Source organism: Polistes dominula, unplaced genomic scaffold, assembly GCF_049000335.1.
Source record: "Polistes dominula isolate Pdom_NZ unplaced genomic scaffold, Pdom_raw_medaka contig_31, whole genome shotgun sequence".
In the NCBI taxonomy this organism is placed as follows: Eukaryota; Metazoa; Arthropoda; class Insecta; order Hymenoptera; family Vespidae; genus Polistes; species Polistes dominula.
This window is the reverse complement of record NW_028300925.1, coordinates 8,498-16,057: the sequence shown is the minus strand read 5'-3', so window position 1 is coordinate 16,057 and position 7,560 is coordinate 8,498. Positions and strand designations below refer to the sequence as shown.

Below are 7,560 nucleotides of genomic sequence, written 5' to 3'. Positions count from 1 at the left end.
AGTTTTAAAAAAACATATGTAGTGAATGTTAGTCTGTGAGTTTTATCGTTATTTTTTGCAATTTTTGTAATTATTTGTGAATGAATGAAGAAGAAATTTTATTGAAATCGTGTAATAGTCGTAGACAACTAGTGATTTTTGTCTGAAAACATATTGAAAAATACATTTGATTTACTAAAAGTATTATTTGAGAAAATCAACATTGATTTTCCAAATTGTTGCTGTGTTAAGTACTAAATAATTAAACATTTTTTCAATTATACTTACATTGGGAAGAAATCATATGCAGTTATATTCTATCAGAAGATTAGCAGAAGGAATGCATCCTAGTTATCACAAATTAGGAAAACAAATGGCTAATACACTATATTATGAAACTCTGTTCTTGTACAAAATCTTTTACCACGTTTTCTAAACGATGATGGAAGATATTATTGTTCATCGACTGCCAAGAAAAATTTATGTATTTATATAAATTAATATCTTCCTTGCAAAGAATTCCATGTGAATTATTATGTGAATAGAATGCAGCTGTTCTGACTAAAAATAATCTAGACAATAATATGTTAAAGGCAAATATAATAGATTTGTTAAAAGAAGAGGTAAATATTATAATACTATTAAAATAAACTTACTTTTATCATGTAAAAATGGATTTGTGAGTTGCATTTATTTTTAATCAATTAATAAAAACATATAGTGTGTGAGTTATCTGTATTTTATTACCGACTGGTAACATATGTTTCGCCATCTATCGGTACTAGATATTACTTCACTGTACCGACTAGTAAATTTAGGCTGCCATCTAGCGGAAGTAAATGTTACTATGTCTTACCGACTAGTAGAATATGTTTCGCCATCTAGACAAAAGACAAAACATCACTAGGATAAAATCAAGATGGCTACCTGTCAATGTACTTTGAATACCGTAAATACCGGCTATGTGCAATGTAAAGTATTTAATTAAAAAAATCCTTAGAGTGATGCAATAATCAAGCGAGGAATATTTTTTATTTATAATAATTCGTTTCAAATTCTTTCTTTAGTGATCGCCAATTCTGGATGAAAATAGTTAAATTGGATGTATTGCTGTGGGACAGTGTTACGTCATAACCTAAGAAAAATAATTTTCTTTATTAAATCCGAGAATATAGATGAATTCAAGATGATCTCTTAATCAAATTATTTTAACCAATACTAGTAAGTAAAGTATATATTTTTTTTTATACAAAATTCTTCTAATTATTAAAATATATGGATTATTTTGTCTTTTAACTTTATGCATTATCTAAACATTTTCTCCCTTTTCAAACTTATTTTGGTATTTATATAAACTACTTTTTTAAATATTTTTAGATCAGCATGCAGGTCTATATTTTTAATTCCAATCCAAGAACATTATACATACTCAAGAGAAGAAGAATTCATTACACCATTCAATCAATGGAGATATATACTTCATTTTCTTACGGCTAACGATTAGAAGATTTGTATTGATTATGTCATCCGAACAAGAGTTTTATTCTATAATATATGGTAAATAGAATATAGGTGCACTAACAAAGAATAATCAAGAGAAGAATTTGTCAAAAGGTAAGCATTGCAATCTTGCATTTGTAAAAAACAAACCTATATCAAACAGGATAGGTAAATAATTTGACTAGAAATGCCTACTCATTATTATCAAGATTGATAAGAAGAATCCAACAATACTGCAACTAACATTATTATATTAAACACTTATATGTCTATTTTGCACCCCACAATAATACACATGTAGGTTAAAAGGTAAACCGAATAATTTTGTTAGAAGAAGAAGAAGAAGAAGAAGAAGAAGTAATTATTATAATACTATTGAAATACACTTTCTTTTATTAAATAAAAACTGATCTAGGTTTCATTTGTTTATAATCAATTAATAAAAACATATTATGGGTAATCTATATTTTATTAATGATTGGTAAAATGTGTATCATTATTTAGCAGCACACTTGAAAGTAAATATTGTTTCAGATAATAAAAGTATTATTATTATTATTATTATTATTATTATTATTATTATTATTATTATTATTATTATTATTATTATTATTAATTTTGTGGTTATGGATTAATGATAAAAAAACATTTCTTATTATTTGAATTTTCGCGGGCAAAAAATTGCTGAGGAAAAAAACCAAGATGGCTGCCGTGTCGTGTACAACCACGTGCACTATTAAATATTTAATTAAAGAAATGCAATAGTGATGCAATCATAATCAAAAGAATATTATTTTGTATTTAGAATAATTCTTTTCATATTCTCTTCTTTTTTTAGTGATTAGTGATTGCCAATTCTGGATGAAAATAGTTACAAATGGGATGTATTGGTGTGTGGTACAATAGTATTACGTCATAACCAAAGGAAAATAATTTTCTTTATTAAATCCGAGTATATATAGATGAATTCAGGATGTTCTCATTATATCAATTTATTTTAACAAATATTAGTTACTACTAAGGTACATCTATATGTATTTTGTTATACGAAATTTTACTAATTATTAAAATATATGTGTGGATTAGTTTGTCTCTTAACTTTATGCATTATCTAAACATTTCTGTCCTTTTTCTTAGCAAAACAACTTTACATGCAATTCCATCACACCAACTTTCCACGCACACCAATGACACCATTCAAAAGAAGAGACTCCACACGATCATGAGGGTTTTTTAAACCATCACTTCAACTTTCCACGCAATCCTATGACTCCATCCATAATCAAATATCCCATACAGTCATGAGGGTTTTTTTTAACCATCACTTCAATTCTGCACGCAATTCCAGTTTAATGCACTCTGTGTTCTTATTATACTTGCACTGCGAGCAAATCATATTTATATTGTAATATTTAATCAAAAGAATACGAGAAGAAATGTATATCTTAGTTATCATCACAAGATATATGGATAACACACGTGGCTAATACATTATTATATTACCGACATTCAATTCAAGTCAAAATTTTTTATCAAGTTTTACGTTCACACGGTAATAGAAGATAATACTTTTTTTTTAATGGCTGATAAGAAAAATTGATGTATTTGTTAATAAATATCTTCTTTTGCAGGGAATTTCATTTCATTACTATTATTATGGAAAAAGAATATGCAGATGCTATTATTAAAAACTAATCTAGACAAAAATATGTAAAGAGGTAAATATTATAATACTATAAAAATACATTTATTTTGTTATCATATAGTATAAATGATTGGGATTTTATTAACTTTTTAATCAATTAATAAAAATGTTTATTAGGAAATTAGTCTTTTATTACCGACTGGTAAAGAGAATATGTATCGCCATCTAGCAGCGGTACTAGCTATTACTTCATTGTACCGACTGGAAAAATTATGCTGTTATCATCAAATGATGGAAATATTTAATTCATTTACCGACAAGTACAATATGTTTCTTCATCTAGACGAAAGAAAATACATCGCGCTTGGACACAATCAAGATGGCCGCCTGCCGTGTCGTGTACTGCCACGTGCAATAAAGTTAAGTATTTAATTACAAAAAATTCAATAGTGATGCTTTAATTAAGTGAATAATATTGTTTTTATTTACAATAATAATTCAGTGTTCATATTCTATTCTTTTTTTTAGTGATTAGTGCTCGGCAACTCAGCTTAAGAAGAAAACCATTGGACTTGATGTGTGATATCTTCTGAAGAAAAAAAAACTATTGGACTTGATGTGTGATATCTTGTGAAGAAAAAAAAACCATTGGACTTGATGTGTGATATCTTGTGAAGAAAAAAAAACCATTGGACTTGATGTAAGATATCAATGCTTAAGAAGAAAACCATTGGATTTGTGTTTGTGATGTAAAAAAGAAAACCTTTGTACTTATTATTATTATTATTATGTTAAGTTAAAAGGAATATCATTGTACATACTATTATTATGTAAATGTAAAAAGAATATTATTGCACTGTACAGGTGGACAGGTCGACAGGAAAAGTATACCATTGCACTTTAAAGAAGGTTACTTGTCGACTTACAAAGTATACCATTGCACACTTTAGGTTACTTTGGATTACCACGTTTTGTGTCAAATTTTATTTCTTTTTTATCACCTATCCTATCATCCAAGCCATTTAATTTTCCTTTAATAAAATCAACCATTACATGTAAGTATTAATTATTGTAAATGTTACAAGTTAAGAAACTTATATGTTTTTTTTTGGTCGTATAAGGTATTTTTTTTTATTTATAATGCATGAACATTTTAATAGAAATATTTTAGTAGACAATTGAATTTATTATTAACATATATATATTTTAGCATATTAATGAAATATTTTTGAAATAGAAAGTTTAGAATAGCATTGAATTTGAAGTTATGTTAACTGAAATAGAAAATCATTGCAGTTGTGGTTATGTCACTGTTTATACTTGCACTAGAAGCAAACCATATATAGAGTAGTAATATTTTATGAAAAGAATATTAGATAGAAAAAATGTTTCCTAGTTATCACAAATTAAGAAAAGAAATGGTTAATAACATTCTAATGTTTGCAGTTCTTATTATATGTACTAAATTTATTAATGTACACTTATTTTATTGGGAATAGACTAAGAGCATAAAAATGTATATATTTGTATGAATTCATTTGTTTTTTTTTGTAGAAATACCATCATGTATTTTATAATGAAAATAGGATGTTGTTTAAAGAAGTAAGTATTATAATATTGGTTAAAATACATTTATTTTTGTGATATAAAACGTGAGTTAATATAATATAATTAATTTTTTATAAGTTTACATAAATTTTTACTTTAGTTACCGACTGGTAGAGAGAATATGTATCGCCATCTAGACGACGAAAGAAAACACATCTCTAGGACAAATTCAAGATGGCTACCTGCTGTCACATTGTGCTTTTGTGTAAAGTATTGTGTAGTAAAGTGTAAAGTATTTAATTAACAAAATTTCTTACAGTGATGCAATCATAATTAAGTGAATAATATTGTTTTTATTTATAATAATTCTTTTCTTATTCTCTTCTCTTTTTTTGCAGTGATCACCAATTCACCTTAAGAAGAAACCCATTGGACTTGATGTTTGATATCTTGTGAAGAAAAAAAACCATTGGACTTGACGTTTGATATTTCCTTAAGAAGAAATCCATTTAACTTGATGTAAGATATCAATGCTTAAGAAGAAAACCATTGGATTTGTGTTTGTGATCTACAAAAGAAAACCATTGTACTTATTATTATTAGTATTATGTTAACTTAAGAAGAATATCATTGTACTTACTATTATTATGTAAATGTAAAAAGAATATTATTGCACTGTACAGGTGGACAGGTCGACAGGAAAAGTATACCATTGCACTTTAAAGAAGGTTACTTGTCGACTTACAAAGTATACCATTGCACACTTGAGGTTACTTTGGATTACCACGTTTCGTGTCAAATTTTATTTCTTTTTTATAACCTATCCTATCATCCAAGCCATTGAAAGTTTCCTTTAATGAAATCAACCATTACATGTAATTATTAATTATTGTAAAATTTAATTATGAAACAAATTTATGTGTTTTATGTCGTGTAAGGAATTTTTTTTAATGCATGAACATTTTAATAGAGAATTGAATTTATTATAAACACAAACCTTTTAGCATATTAAATAATTATGTAATAACCACGTGAGTTGTACATATAATGAACGGAACGTGTTAATTTAATAAGCATTGCACTAAAGGTTATGTAAAAAGTTAAATAGAAAACCATTGCACTTGAGAGAGAGGTTATATGAAATTAAAATAGCACAAATCATTTCACTAAGTATGGATATGTTAGCATAAGAAAAATACCACTTTACTTGTAGACATATATGTGTAATAACGTATAATGAAAATTATTAATTTTTTTTTTTAATAGGCAATGTCACGTCTGGTGGTTATGTTACTTTAAGAAGAAATAAATCATTACACATGATAATAGATTTTTATTATATTATAATAAGTAGACGACCACAGCACATTAGTTTATAAAAGATTTTAAACAACAACAACAACAATACTTGCACTTGTGTATATAATAAGATAGAATAAAATAAATAGTAAAAGGCAATGTTATTTTAAAGTAAAGTAATGGATGTCATGCGAGATTGACAAGAGGGAGAAGCCATTACAACTTGATGTATGTCAGCTGTACAGTTCATTTGCATATATAATTACGAGATGGCGTCTTGAACTCGGTAGCGTTGGGATAGCCGATTTAGTATAAAGGGAGGTGCAAAGCGCATGGATTTCAACGCATCGGGGTGCGACCCCGACTCTGCAGAAGCAGAGTACTCCTGTGGCTGCGCTCAGGAGCAGGTTGCAATACACGCTTAGGCCTGAGCGTTGTATTCAGCTTGCTCCTGAGAATGACAGCCTTTGGAAAATGGGATGATGAGGAGTAGTAGTAGTAGTAGTAGTTGCATGTAGTAGTAGCTTGAAATAGTAGTAGTAGTAGTAGAAGCATGAAATAGTAGTAGTAGTAGAAGTATGAAATAGTAGAAGCATGAAATAATAGTATTAGTAGTAGTAGTAAAGAATTAGAATAAGAAAATTGGGGGTCTTCTAGTATTAGAGGGGGCCTGGTCTCTAGTTAATGGGGTGGCAATCAATCGTGAGGCCGTGCCTGTAGCCGATTTTACAGGTCAAGGTCATCGAAGGTCAAGGACATCCAGGGCAAGGTCGCGCGCGAGTTTCATTCATTATGTGGGTCAAGGTCACGCGCGAGGGTTCGTTCATTATGTGTGTGTGCGTTTTAATATTCACGCGCGCAAGGGTTAAGTCAGTATGTGTGTATCAATTTATTTATTTATTTTTTTTTTTTTATTGGGTTTATTAGGAGTTTGTGTGTTTATGTTTTTTTTTGGGTGTAGTTAGAATTTGTGTATATGTTTTTTTGGGTTTTTTCAGAGTTTGTGTATATGTTTTTTTTGGTATTTTAAAAGTTTGTGTATATGTTTTTTTTGGTATTTTAAAAGTTTGTGTATATGTTTTTTTGGGTTCTTTAAGAGTTTGTGTATATGTTTTTTTTGGTATTTTAAAAGTTTGTGTATATGTTTTTTTGGGTTCTTTAAGAGTTTGTGTATATGTTTTTTTGGGTTTTTAAAGAGTTTGTGTATATGTTTTTTTGGGGGTTTTAAAAGTTTGTGTATATGTTTTTTTGGGTTTTTTAAAAGTTTGTGTATATGTTTTTTTGGGTTTTTAAAGAGTTTGTGTATATGTTTTTTTGGGGGTTTTAAAAGTTTGTGTATATGTTTTTTTGGGTTTTTTAAAAGTTTGTGTATATGTTTTTTTGGGTATTTTAAAAGTTTGTGTATATGTTTTTTTGGGTATTTTAAAAGTTTGTGTATATGTTTTTTTTGGGATTTTAAAAGTTTGTGTATATGTTTTTTTTGGGATTTTAAAAGTTTGTGTATATGTTTTTTAGGGTATTTTAAAAGTTTGTGTATATGTTTTTTTGGGTTTTTTCAGAGTTTGTGTATATGTTTTTTTGGGTTTTTT

At 27.8% G+C, this 7,560-nt stretch overlaps 2 long non-coding RNA genes across 2 annotated transcripts; one reads left to right on the top strand and one right to left on the bottom strand.

Moving 5' to 3' along the window:
• Positions 1–4,741: 4,741 nt before the first annotated feature.
• LOC149032933 (uncharacterized) lies at positions 4,742–6,819 on the bottom strand. The gene is made up of 2 exons (XR_016176148.1): positions 5,670–6,819; positions 4,742–5,523 (listed from the first exon to the last, which is right to left on the bottom strand). It is a non-coding gene; the product is annotated as an uncharacterized LOC149032933 (long non-coding RNA).
• On the top strand, positions 4,833–5,445 carry LOC149032934 (uncharacterized). Its single transcript, XR_016176149.1, has 2 exons — positions 4,833–4,937; positions 5,071–5,445. It is a non-coding gene; the product is annotated as an uncharacterized LOC149032934 (long non-coding RNA).
• Positions 6,820–7,560: the final 741 nt, after the last annotated feature.